Below are 14,121 nucleotides of genomic sequence, written 5' to 3' on the forward strand. Positions count from 1 at the left end.
CACTAATAAGCAGGTTCTTGCAATACAATAGATAATAGATCATTAAAATATTGGCTTTATGATACAACCAATACATATAACATGTGCCTTCCTCAATTTCTAAAACGATTCGGAATCGTGGAACTTTCTTTTGCATAAAACACTTTCCTCTTCATGAAATCCTGAGGTGAAAGTCTATCAATGTAAAATTGTAAGAACAAGTCTTCTCATTTCTGTATTAGACTATAGCTATATGTTCAAATATTTTATAAAGAAATGTGGCAACTTATAAAACTGCTCTCTACAGTTTTAACAAAACATTCCCAGACCAACTTAGTCCAAAGGACCTAGGTTGACCCTATGAAAACAATGTCCTTTGAACACTTGTTAGCTCCGAGATGAATGCCACTTCCCAGCTCTACTGCTGTCTCTTCTGCTATCGTGGCCATGGCTCCAGCCATCGCGATTCCTGTCTGCATAGAAGTCATCACCTCCGTGTCCTCTGTAATGCTGCTCACGGCTGTAGTGTCTGTCTACTAGGGAGGGATGAGGGCTCTGCCTGGCTTTACGCAGTGATGATGGTGTATCTTGACGCCATTTGGGAGCTTGGAGACTCCTTATAACTATGATTATGTGACTGAACTGATGGGGAAAAACCTGATCGATCAAGATGTGGAGAACCCAATTTCCTGCCATATGACCTGTCTCAAAACGTTCATCCCTGCTTGATTCTGAAATTTTTCTGGAGAAGAGAAAGATCTCTGAATGACCTGTGGTGATGGAGTCATGTTATCCACAGTCCTTTCATGTCTGTTAGGAGATGGAGAGGCAGGGCTTGAATTTCCAACATGATGCTGGGAATATGACAAACCAACCTCCTGCAAGGCATGGCTGCTTCCTGATCTAAACTGAAAGTTGATGGGCCTTCCAAAAAGTTTTATTCCATTAAGGAGATTCATGGCCTAAGGAACAGATACTTCCTGTTTGAAATTCACAAATGCAAACTGCTTTGGTTTACCATCCTTATCTGTTGGAATTTTCACCTGCATCACTGGCCCAGCCTGGTGCAAAGGCTGGGAAAGGAGCTCCTGGGTCACTTTAGTGTCTAGGTGGCCCACTAAGAGAGTAAGATCTGCTTCCGAGGCTGCTGCCCCCATCTCGGCATCAACCCTCCCAGGAGAGCCCCAGGGGTCCTCGCTGAGGCTCCCACTGCGCACTCTCCAAAGCTCATGTCCTCCTGCTCCCAGCCGTTGCCCACATAAGTGTCAGTCACGCTCGTTCCCCCCTGGTGTCAAGTGTACTGACGGAGTGCGCAAGCTCCGAGGAGAGCACTGGTTGAAGGCCATGGCTCCCAGGAAGGCTCGCGGGGCAGGCTGTCTCCATGCCAGTCATGGGCTGGACTGACCTGGGAGCATGGAGGCCTCCCTGTGCCCAGGGACATGAGGCAGATACAGTGGCCGAGTTTGAAGATGGCCCTGAACCACGTGACCCTGTGCACTGGAGACCCAGAGAACACGGTGGCCCATCGCGCTCCCCTCAATGGTCGCAGCACTGGCGAAGGTCTCTGGAGACAGCGCCCTCCTGGCCAGGCCCAAGGTGACCCACCAGGGACCTCCTCTTCCACAGAAGACACAGCTCGGCTTCCGGACCAGAGCCCTGGGCGACTGGCAGCGGCTGGAGCCCACCTTGCTCAGTGAAGGGAAAGGACCAGAATGGGCGGTGCCAAGGCCACAAGGTGAGATTCTCCCTCTACCGGATCCCCATGGAACTGCACCTGCTGCAGAGCTCTCGGTGCGGGATGCTGTGAGGGTGACCCTACTGCTGTGTGACCCTGGCCTGAATTATGGCCCCGCCCAGTGCTTCCCAACGGGGCGCTGCTCTCCTTTCCTTAGGCACTTACCACGAGCTGGACCCTTTGCCTGCACTGACTCACACCATCCTCACCACACCTACTAGGGGGGCACATCACTAACCCATTTCACAGATGAAGGCAGCGAGGCACACAGAGCTCTATCAGGTGCGGTCTCACTGCTGCAGGGACACCTCATGCTGCCTCGTGACGCCTCTCCAGGAGGACTCCTGTCCCCTCCCATAATGGTGGCTGCATTGGACTCTGCCTTTCCCCCAGCTGTGCATGCCCACCGACCCCTGGGTGCTCCACCTGGCCACCTCCATGCCCCTAGGTTCCGGACACCACCCACGGGTACCTGCTTGCTGAGCTGCTGGTTCTCCTTCTCCAGCTCCCCGCGCTGGAGGCTGCTCTCCTGCAGGGCCAGGGAGGCGTCCCGCAGCCCCTGGATGGTGCCCTGGAGGCTCTGCTTCTCTTTGTCCAGCTTCAGGAAGCAGCTGGAGGCTGAAGAGCAAAGTGGAGTCAGGGCCCAGAGTCCAGGGGCCTCAGCTTCTGCTCTCTGCCCCCGGCCCCGAGCCAGCCATCACCCCGAGCCCTAGGTTTGGGGGGCCGGGATGCTCAGCTGGATGCCCTCCCTTTTTCCCAGGGTGCTGTTGCTGTCTGAATCTGAGGGCTCCTTGGGCGGTTATGGCCCCTCTGCTGGCTCAGCTGGGTTTGTCAGGGAAGCAACCAGAGCTTAAGAAGAAAGCAGGTGACGGTGGAGAAGCCAATGCAAAAGTTCAAGATGATGGAACTGCTGGATCCACTTTTTACAAAGTTATAACATGACCATCAAGTCAAGGATTTCACAAACTAACAGAGATGGCAAAGAGAGTGCGTTCTCTGTGCCAGCCTCAGAGTGGTGGGAGTCCAAGTGGCTCAGCCGAGGGTGTAGGGGGGACACGGTCATTAACCCGCATGTCTGTGGGTGGTAGAGGCAATGGGGCGCATATGCCCAGTACTCTCCATCTCTGGGTAAGGTCCTTCAGACAGAGATTTCATTTTGTACTTTCACAATTGCATTGAAAAAGAATGAGACAGTACATCTAAGTTGCTTTAAAAATTCTAAGCAAGATGAAAACATAAGGTAAAGCCAGAAAAAGGCAGATTTCCTCCTGTGCTTTGAAACAGCTTGAATGAGGAACAGAAAAGGGAGCACAGACCTGAGGAGAATGGGAGTTCTCGGCCCCTCCCTGCCACGAGCAGGTGCGTGACTTTGGGTAAGTCCCGGGGCTTGTTCAGGAGGAAAACATGAATGCATGAGGGGTCATGGCTGTTCCCTCAGCTGTCCCTCCAGGGCCACACACTCAGCCCTGGGAGCCTTATCGCACTGTACTACTAATAGGGCTGCTCATGAGCACCCCAAGAAGCAGAGCAGTGGGCATCTTTGGGTAAGACAAGGGCGATAAGAACAGCCATCCTTTGTTGGCGCCCGTGGGCCAGGCACAGCCTAACGCTTCACTGTCTCCTCACAAGATACCCATAGTAATCCGGTGAGGCAGCTTCATTGCCCCATTTTGCAGATAAGAAAACTGAGGTTTAGGAGAGGTCACTTGGCTAACAAGTAGAGGAGCCTAGACTTTAAACCAGGCCTTTCTGACTCAAGAAGCCACCACACCAACCACACAAAAGTACATTCACGCTGTGTTCGTGAGCTGCCAGCTAAGCAGTAGGAGTTGGGAACACCAAGAAGAAGTCAGACACTGACCTGAAAGGGCTCACTAGCTACACTGAGCATCTGACTCAGGGAGGCTTTGCAACCCCATCAGCCACTCTGGTGGTCTCTAACTGAAGCACATTTGGTCTGAGCCAGACCCTGCCAGCGGCACCGCTTGTGTGTCCCACCAGGGGGCAGTGGTGCTCCCCAGGAACCTGAACTCCCAGAGCCTGGGTTCCCAGGAGTGGGGAGACACCAAACCACAGAAAGAACTAACTCCCACACAGACTCCTAGTTCAATGAACTGATTTTAGGCTTGGAGCAGATGGGACGCCTTGAAGAGAAGGAATACCCAGCTGCTTTCAACAGCCTTTCCATGATGCTTAGGAATGTTGCTCAGAATTGAAAAAGCAGCTCCTCCCCAAACCAGCCACAGGCCCTCCTGGCTCTGCAGAGCTCTAAGGGAGCCTTCACCTGCACTCTCAGGTGCACGCGTGTGATTGTTGGACACGGGAACTGGCTTGTTGCTTGCAGGGTGCTGAGGCTCCTGCTGCACTGTTGGCTGCCCCACCCACCTTCCCTGGCCAACCCCACACCTCCTCCGGGGGCTGGGAGGGGGCAAATGCCAGAGGGAGAGGAAGAGCCTGGGTCCCCTGAAAAACAGCCACTGAGCAGCCCCTGCCCAGGAAGGAGAGCAGACTACGCCCATCTGCCTGATTATGAGAGCATCTAAGGAAACCATGCCCCGGGGGCAACTACAATGGAATCAGTGACCACTGGGGATTTCTCCTGCATCCAGAGCTTCCAGTGCTCCAGGGAGAGATCTGAAACACCCTCTGGGTGTCAGCGTGCTGTCACCTGGAAGCTCCAGGGCCTGGCCGAATGGCAACTGATAAATCAGGCAACACTTCCTTTGTATTTCATGTGCTGACTTCAAGGCTGCCAGGCCCTTCATGTTCTTGGGAGAATTGCAGTGAAAAAGTTCCAAATGGCCCTTGAATAAAACCCTATTGACTTGGGCTGAGGATGGGCTGACACATATGATTCAGAGCCAAGGTCTCAGCTCCCTGGGTGAGGGAGAAGCCAGTCAGCTGTTCTTGGAGAAGGCCCTTGGTATCCATTAAAGTGTAATTGTCTTCAATCAGGCTGGCTCCCAGGCACCAGGGGCTGCTGCCTACCCTCTGACAGCTGCTCCAGCTCCCAGCGCAGGTGGGCGGACTCCTTCACACTCTGCCCCTGTGCAGCCTTGAGTGCCAAGTTCTCTTCCCGCAGCTCCTCAAGGCGTTTCTGGTCTGTGTACTGGGCCTAGTGCAGAAAGGGGGGTGGTAGTGGTGAGGATGCGGCCTGCGGCACACTCTGGACAGGCCCCAACCCCCGTGCATCTGCCCTCGTTCCCCCAGGATGAAGGGCCTCCATGCCCCTGCTCACTTCCAAACACACAGCTGCACAGAAATGACCCCAACACACAGCCCAGCTGTGACAGTTCCAACCACTAAAAGGTATGCTGACCCAGTGACCTAAAGGATGAAGACACCCAAGGTCTCTGAGCGGTGTCTGAACAAAGTGACATACAGCACAGGGCTTTAAAGAAAGCGCTATGATGATGGCAACTCTGTGGCCCCTTAGCAGGCCTAACGCCTTGGAAAGGCCATAGGGACTCACACAGCACAGCTCAACCCACACCATAAATACCAGCAGAGACCCGGTTTGCAACAGATGCCCACATCCATCCACCCTCACGGGAAAGCAACACAGCATCAGGCTCTCTCTGCGTTGGGACCCTTAACTGGTGCCCACTCAAGCCGCTGAGCTTACCAAGCGACTCTCTGCCATCAGCGGGTCACTGTGTCGGCAGCAGCCCCAACCCAGTAGGCGAACATCAGAGAAGGGCACAACATGAACCTAAAACTGCCCCTATCTGTGTTACACGTGGCGACAACAGCCTGTCCTACCAACTGTAGGTGGCGCAGCTTTGATTTCAGCTGCACGTTCTCCTCCTCAAGCTCGTACAGCTTATCGACCCGGGAACGAGCGACAGTCAGCTGCTCCTGGAGAAGGCCCTTGGTGTCCATTAAAGTATAATTGTCTTCAATCAGCTCCTGGTCAGCAAGAACACACATGAGAGCCATCAGGTTAAGGCCCCTGGTCATGAAGACAGTGCTTCCAGGCCCCTGGACCCAAACCAACAACCTAGGGATGACTCTGCTGCCGAAGAAAGTTCTGTCTCCGCTTTTGAGGCCCTGCCCTTCTCCATGAGGCCAGGCCAGATGGAAAAAACCCCAAAGCAATGTACTATTTATATTCGGGAGGGAGTGTCTGACAAGTACAGCCTTGGGTGGTTGGGCGAGTGCACCTGCTGACAGGTGTGGGACTTGGCTGAGCCCCTTTCCTTAACAAGGAAGGGGTGGGGCTGAGAGTCTGTCCTGGGTTTGAAGTCTGAATCTAAGCCTCTCAACTCAACAGTCACTCCACTGATCCGGATCCTAAAACAAAATTCAGATGAGCTTTGGTTCGATATGCAGTTCCTATTTGATCATTTCACACACCTGCTCTCAGCAGTTTCCTGGAAATGAGGGGTCTGTAAGACACAACAAACAAGTACTATGGCCTCTGTGTGTCAGGTACATGCTGAGTGTGGAGCACAATGGCTGGACCCTCGCAGGTCCACTGCACTTACTCCTGTCCCAGTGCCCAGCACACACAGGGGAGCCGTTCAGCTCATTCCCTTCATCCCTGGTCCTGCCCTCCGGAGTCCTCCCAGCAGCACAGTGTTTTAGGGGGCTGAGTCTCCCCTGAATGCTCTCACAGTTTGTGAGCCCCCATACATAGGGACGTGTCTGTTTTTCTCAGGGAGCAGTTTTCCAAGGCTTGCCCCACTCATGAGTTCTAACAACTGGGCATGAGCCAGTAGCTCCTGCTTATCTATCACGTGTTCATTTCCCCGCACGGGAAACCATGCACCTACCGCCAGTGGACACGGTTCTGGTCAATGTCTGGCAGCGGGAAGGGCATGGTCACTGACTCTGGCTTCTCCTGGCTGCCCCCTCTCTGCCTGTCCCAGGCCCTGCACTCGGAGCTCTCTGCACATTCACTCTTCACAACAGCCCCCAGAGGGAGGCAGGGACAATCCCTTCCTACACACGAAGAGGCTGCCTTGGGTCAATTAACAAATGAGCCCCAAGTCACAAAGCCAGCCAGGGGTGAAGTTGGGCTTGACCTCAGGCTGGAGAGCTCCAGACCTGTCTCTCTACTGCCCTCAGTGGCCTCCACCCCATCCTTAAGAAGCCTGCATGGGTAAGGGGCCCCGACTACCAGCGATGTGAGCTGGAGCTCATGGAGGGGCTTCAAGCAGGAAGAAGGCTAAGCTCTCCCCCTTTGGCCACTGCCGCCAGCATTCTGATCTAGTGTTCCAGCAGGTCTACCCACCAGTCCTCGCCAGTATCACCATCCCCCCAGGCCCTGAGCTCCCATAGCACAGCCTGGCCCGTCACCTTTACAACCCACTCCTGCACAGCCTTCAAATCCCAGCCGGAATAGCCCCTCTAAGAAGGACTTCAAGTCCACTCTGTCCCACCCACTTAGTCAGGTGCTGGGGCACCCAGATTGCCTACTATGAGCAAAACACAGAGCTGGCCTGTCCCCCACCCAAGGCTAGTTCTGCAGGGCAGGACTATGCACTTCTGTTCTCCTGGGGCTCCCAGAAGTGTTCAAAGACACTTGTCAGCTGAATCACGCCATGAGGGGGATCAGAGGTGCCATGTGAGTTGGGCCCTGAAGGACCTGAAGACAACAGGGATGGACAAGTGTCCAGAAGCAGAATACAGCGTGGAACTAGATAGTTTATAGCTACTGTTCCCATGTGCCCCATGTATTAGGCAGCAGAAATATCTAAACCTGCTTTGCACAGCCCAGCACTGCAGAAGTGAGAGAACAGATGGCAAGAAGCTGTGCCCGAGTCCTAAAGTGGCAAAGGCTGGGCCTGGAAGAGGCAGAGAGTGTGAGACCACCAGTCCCGAGGCCGATCTTAAACCCAGCTCCTACCTGTCTTGCCACCACCCATTCTGCCCCTCCCTGCATGATCAGATTCAGGGGCCCCATCTGTGGACAGAACTCCCCGGGATAAGCTCACTAGAAACATTTTCCTATCGATGCCACACGGTGCCAGGGCACGAGGGGCTCAGAGGCGCCTGGACCACCACTCCTGTGATAGACAGGACAAGGCTTGCCCCACACCCAGCAAGTGGAGTGAGAGCTGGGACTGTGCCTGCCGAGCCCACGCCTCTCGAAGCAAGCCCTGCCCAGGAAGCTAAGTGCCTTCCCTATTGGAGGGGCAGAGACAGGCCCAGCTGGCCCTCACCTGTTCGGGACGCTCAGCGCACCCACAAGTCTGCCCTCGGGTGTTGCGAATTTCAGCCAAGAACAAAGCATTGGACCAGAGGGACTTCCAGGCACTCTCTCTCCACCCGGGCCCAGGCAGCAGAGGGGGTACTGTTTGCAGAGGGAAGTCAAGGACCAACTGGTGCACCCTTACTTCCCACTGTGTCTAGAGGCGACCAGGCCTCTCTCCTCAAGTTGTGGCACTGACACCCTCCCCTTTTATGTGCTTGTCAGTGCTGACACTGGACGGGCTCTCAGGGAGGGCACCCGGGCTGTCTGTGGCTCCCCCTGTACCCATAGGAGAGCACCTGCCTGGTGGATGTCCACGTGACAGTCGTGCTGGGCTCTCTGTCCACTGCCCATCACACCCGACACTGTCACCATTCCAAAGGAGACAAAACCTCTGATTCCCCTTTCTCCCCAGGCTGCAAGTCTTTCATGATAAGATGGATTTTACGTGATTTGTGAGGTCACTACCAAGTGCCTTGTGTATGCCAGCCCCAGGCATGCAGTGAGACAGGACCCTGCCCCTGCCCTCAGGGGCTCAAGCTGCACGCAGGAAACCTGGCCAAGCAGGGCTGAGGGAGGCCTGCGCACAGCCTGCAGGGCTGTTGGAACCACTGCGATGTAAGCCTGCGGGCGCGAGCACTGTCCTCACTGCTCCCTGGACCCCGGCACACAGGCCTCAGAGAAGAGTGTGACTCATCCTCTATGTGGCCTGGCCTCCACGGACCACGCTGTTTCTCTTGTTATTCATTTACTAATGCCAAGTTTAAGGCATTACTAGTTTCACAGCAAAATTATTAATTAATATGAAAAATGTTGCTGCTCTTATCCAGAGGCACGCACCTTGAGAACACGGAAAAGGGGTTTCCATGCGAAACCCTGCAAAAGCCCAGAAGCTCCCGAGTGCAGGGAGCCAGTCTTACTTTGTGCTGCATCCCCTGCTCCTGGCGCAGGGCTCGGTGCCACACAGACCTTCAGTCACCGTGTATGCATGACTGAGTGAGGCTGCCTGGACAGGCCCAGAAAAGACACGGAGACAGAGGCTGAGCCCTGAAACCCACCCCCATCCCTGGGGCAGACTGTCGGCTGAGATGTGGGGGCTGACTTAGGTCCCCAGTGTGCAGGAGGCTGCAGAGGCAGCAGTCTGGGGAAGCTTGCACATGACCTTCTGTAACGCTCCCACCTGTGGCATTTCCAGTGAGTGAGGGTGCCCGTGCTCCACACCGGTCTGTGCTGCAGATGGATGCCCTTCATCACCAGCAGGGCCCGGGGACCATTTCCAGGACAAGGCTGAGAGGTGGCCTCCCACCCGACCCCTGCCTGGGCCAGGCTGCTTTGGCACAGCACCCAGGGCGCCTTCTCCACAGGGGGTAGGGGAGCTCGCCACCTACATTCCTGGGGAACAGCCACGCTCTGAGTAGGTCTGAGGAACCATGAAACCTGGACCACAGCCATCCCCAACCTGGCCCGTCTGCAGCAGGAGAGCATGCTGAGGTCTCCGGCCAAACCGCCTGCCCCTGCGCACCTGCTTACCAGCAGCGTGGCCAGGAGAGGGTCAGCCTGTGCTGCAGACCTGTGTTCCCCTCACAAGCTTCCTGCTGGCAGCGGGGATGATTTCTTACATCCAGCAGGCCCGGCACTGTGCGCTGCCATCCTGATTTCACCCAGCTCCCTCAGACTGCCTCTAAACCCCGGGCTCAGCAGAAGAGGCAACATTCCCAAATCCTCAAGGAGAGGGTCTGTAACCCACTGTTGACGTGAAGCAGTGGGCTGCATGCTCAGAGCGCCAGTAACCCTGCCTGGTTCTTGGTTCTGTCCCCCCTTAACCCTAACACCATCCCCTGAACAGACCCATAACCTAAGGATCCGAGTAGGCTACACCACAGAGAGCTTGATATGGGACTTGCCCAAATACCAGGTATCTTACCTCTTTCATTGTAAAAACCTCACGGACTAGTACAGTTACCTCTGTTTTACAGATGAGAAAATAGTCCTGGTAAGATTTAGCCACAGAAATTACAAGGACTCTTAAAAAAAGATTAGTGACTAGAAAGACATCACTGTGGCATGAAGGAGGAGAAGGAAAAGCCCTTAAAGAAAGAGGCCCTTCAACCACATTCCCAACCCTGTTCCTTCCACTAACAGAGGGAGCCCAGGGGTCCTGCAGATTGGCTGGGGTGCAGGGAGAGGGCCAGCTGGGGAGGCATCACGACCCCTCTCCCCTCTTCCAGGACACAAGTGCCGCTGGCTGCCTGCCCTGGCTGGGCTCACCTTCATGCGGGCTGCATAGAAGTCTGCGTCTTTCTGATTTTGTCTGAGGCCCTTCGCCTCCATCTCCAGCCTCTCCACACGGCTCGCTTTCTCCCTCAGGGAGTCCAGCTCAGAGAGGGCATCACGAGCAGACTGGGCGCTGGCCGCCAGCTCCATGTTCTGGGAGGTGGGCAAAGGCAGGGGACCTGGCTCAGGGCACCCTCGGGGCTGGGGAAGGCCCAAGTCCCTGCAGCCCCAGGAGAAGCCAGGGGCGGCCAAGCTGGTCCATGTGCAGACCCCCGAGGGGGGGGGGCCACATGCTGTCACTGAAGCATGTCACCCCACAGCAGCTCCCAGGACAACTGACTCTCATGCAGCGCTGCTTTGAGCGGGAAGGAGAGTTCCCAGATCACATTCCTGGACCTGGGGCCATGGTGACTGGGGCGCCCTAGCCCCCCAGCCACCCCCACAGGACAGGCCTCCCGCTCACATAGCGATCGGACTCCTGCAGCTCCAGCAGCAGATGGTCCACCTCATGCCGGGTATCTGCCAGCTGCTCCGTCTTCTCCTCCCTGGGGGCGATGGGAGGACGTGATGAGGGCTTCCTCAGAAGCACCCGGAAAGCCCACCACCTGCGAGACCCCAGCGGGGAAGGAGAGGGGACCTGGCTTCTGGGCGTGAGGAAGGCGTCTGCACCCGGGGCTGCAAAAACACTCCCGACTCCAAGGTGAGCTTTATGTTTTCAATGCCTGCTCTTACCACACCACAGACCTGAGCTTTCCTCTGAGCATGCGGGACAGGGAAGGAGCCCACAGCCAGGCAGGCAGCGAGGCCCACTGGCGGGGAGGTGAAGGCTGGCAGCTCCGAGATCCCAGGCATGGTGCTATCACCAGCTGCAGGAAAGGGGGAGCAGGCCCACCAGACAGGACAGAGGAGACACATCCTCCCTCCAGCCAAGAGCACCCACACTGGGCCTGAGGGTGAGCAGCAGGCTGCTGCTCTGAGCCTGCCATGTCTGGACTGGCAGGAGCCCTAAAGGCCCAGCAGAACCCTGCTGTGCAGGCCCGGGGATGGGAGGGGAGAGGAGGGGAGGGAGTGGGCTACCCAGGGCCCAACAGGGACCAGGATCAGAGCAGAGCCCAGACCCTCCAGGGCACGTGGGAGAGCGCCCCCGTTTGCTGCCCTGCATGGCAGTGAACCACAGGTGCTAGCAGGTGTGGTGACACAGGGCACAAGGGCAGAAAGAACGGGGTCACTGGGGGACTCACAGCTCCTGCCTGATGCTGCGCAGCCTGGCCTTGGTGTCTGCCAGCTCCACGGCCAGGTGCTGCGTGTCCTCGCTGGCGCGGCTGCTGGTGTCCCGCTCCAGGGTCAGGGTCACGATCAGCTACAGAGGGCACACAGAGGGGTCTCACCGGCTTGCTCCTGTGCCTGGCACAGTGCCCGCACAATAACTTGCTGAAGAATGACCAAAAGACAGAAGAAAGTAAAAGAGAAGGTGGCAGCCGAGACCGCAATGCCTGGAGGGGCGCAGGAGAAAGTTGGGGGAGTTTTTAAAACGCGAGGATATATTTACTGAGACAGCGGGGCCGAGTGAATGGAGCAGGGCCCCCAAGCTGAACTTCTGTCCTCACGCAGGTGTCTGGGAGGGGACTGGGCCCTGCAGGGAAAGTGCCCTCGCCCTGCACCCAAGGACAATGGACCAGGAGGACAGACAGTGTGCAAGCTTGAGAGGAAGTCAGGATGAAGAACCAGGCCCATAACTAGAGCCCCAGGCCCAAACCCCTCCCACCTGTTCCCCAGCTGCAGGGCCACCTGCAAACACACCTCCCTGCAACTGTCTCGCTCATCCACCAGCCTCCTGAGCTGAAACGCCATGTTCCTCGAGAGGGACTGCAGCTCCTCCAGGGCCATGTCTGGGACCTCCAACCACTGAAGGTCAAACAGGCTCTCCTGGTGGTGGGTCACCTGGGGGACACATGGGGACGGTGCTGCGGAGGCTGGGCAGGGAGCAGCTGTGGGGACCCTGAGAACACCCACCTCCCAAGGCCACGCCCCCTGGGACCTAGGCCGACTCTCCCACAGCTGACCCACCTCACTGACATTATTAACCCTCAGCCAGAACATGTCTGTGGGGGGCGGGCAGGCCCCTCAGACAGCCCAGCCACACTCTACAGCCCAGCTCTTTACTCACACACCACTGCTGCTGGCACACTAGTTCAAGGAGGACACTGACTTCACACCAGACAGCACTCCTCACAGTGTGGGAGCTCCCTAACTGTCCCCAGGGATTTCAGTCCCGCACCATCCATGTATCACACGAAGAAGGTGAGCCTCTGGAGTGGAGGGTGAGGAGGGATAGCATCTTATTTCTCAAAATAGAATCTAATGCGAAGATGGCAACATATTAGAACGCTTCTGTCAGAATGTTGGGCCCATGACAGTCTTATGTTATTTTTTGAGGAAACATTTCATAGCCTGAAACACTTTTCAGGTGAGCCTGTATCTCCTCCACACAGGCCACACAGGCCCACCTGGTTTCCCCTTTCCGCCGGGTGTGAGCACAGGCCCCAGCCTCATCCGCACTGGGCAGCCTCTCCTCCAACTGCCCACATCACCTTCTTCAACCCAGGGACAGGCCCTTGACGGGGAATCAAGCTTGCGACCCTTTGGTCGGCAGTCCAACACTCTAACCACTGAGCCAAACCATCTAGGGCCTGACCTCACCTTCTCAACCTGAGCCCCCAGACCAGCCCGAGGAGGCAGAAGGTCTGTTTCCAGTCCGTGTTTTCTCAGTGTGGGAAGGTGAGTGTTATTGCACTCAGGCCTCAAGAGGGGAAACAGATGGCAATTCACTGAGTGAGGTGCACCGACAAAGTTCTTCCATTTCCCAGAGGGGTAAATGGAGGGGGAGAGCACCTCAAAAACCCTGCTACCCTGCTTGGCTGGTTTCACTCAGTGGTTAGAGCACCAGCCTCAGGATCAAAGGGTCTCGGGCTTAATTCCCTGTCAGGGGCACATACCTCAGTTAGTGCTTTGAGCCTGGCCCCCTGCGGGAGGCAACCAGTGCTGTCTCTCTCCCTGACATCTATGTCTTTCTCTCCCCTCTCCCTCCCCTCTTCCTGCTTCCTTTTCACTCTCTCTAAAAATCAATGGAAAAATACCCTTGGGTTAGGATTTAACAAAAGCAGAATGGTCCTCTGGCTAACAGCTGGCTGCTCACCATCAGGAATGGCTGAGCCTATTTAAGACAATGCTGACTTCCCCTCCACTTCGACCAGTCACATCCCTCTCCTGCTCCAGTGCTGACTCAGCACCCACCACCCATGGTGCCTGGGGCTGGGTGCCCATCAGCCCAGCCTGTCCCTGGCACCGGCTTGGGGTTCTGTGTTCAGTGGCCCCTGCCAGCCCCACACCTGCTCCTAGGTGCTCCTGCTCATGTCTTTCTCATGCCTTCATCTCACCTGTCCAATCGGACTGAAGGCTGAACCACATCTCCTAAGGTAACTAAATCATACAAGGCTTCTTCTGGAGGGAGAGGGATGTCAGGGAAATACACTTTCAGGTCGGTGGCTACCCCACAGGCCCGGTTTCCAAGGAAACCACTTCTCTGATGTGACCACCTCTGCCAAGGTCCATGGCAGAGGGGTTGCCCTCAGTGCAGAGCCCTCCCGCCCCCACCCCAGGGCCCAGTCTACAGCGACTGCCCTTCTGGGGCTTGGCAGCCTGTGTCTCTGCCATGTCACTGACAGAAACGGAGACCCTTTCCCTGGGAAGATCAGCCATGGGAAGCAGCACCACATGGGCCACAACACATTTTCAGAGCAAATCCAATTCTGAGCCCAACCCCCTTAAAACCAGCCTGGCTCCATAGTAGGCAAGAACAGGAGGCAAGGGAGACCTGATTAAGGTGTTTTAATTTTTTTCACTTTTTTACCCTCATTTTGTTTTAGCTTGCTGATGA

At 56.0% G+C, this 14,121-nt stretch overlaps 1 pseudogene across 1 annotated transcript; it reads right to left on the minus strand.

Annotated features, from left to right (window-relative positions):
* Window positions 1–366: 366 nt before the first annotated feature.
* On the minus strand, window positions 367–1,136 carry LOC307111952 (RNA-binding protein 7-like; annotated as a pseudogene). Its single transcript has one exon. The product of its transcript is annotated as an RNA-binding protein 7-like (transcript).
* Window positions 1,137–14,121: the final 12,985 nt, after the last annotated feature.

This window comes from Cnephaeus nilssonii (genome assembly GCF_951640355.1).
Source record: "Cnephaeus nilssonii genome assembly, chromosome: 15".
NCBI lineage: Eukaryota > Metazoa > Chordata > Mammalia > Chiroptera > Vespertilionidae > Cnephaeus > Cnephaeus nilssonii.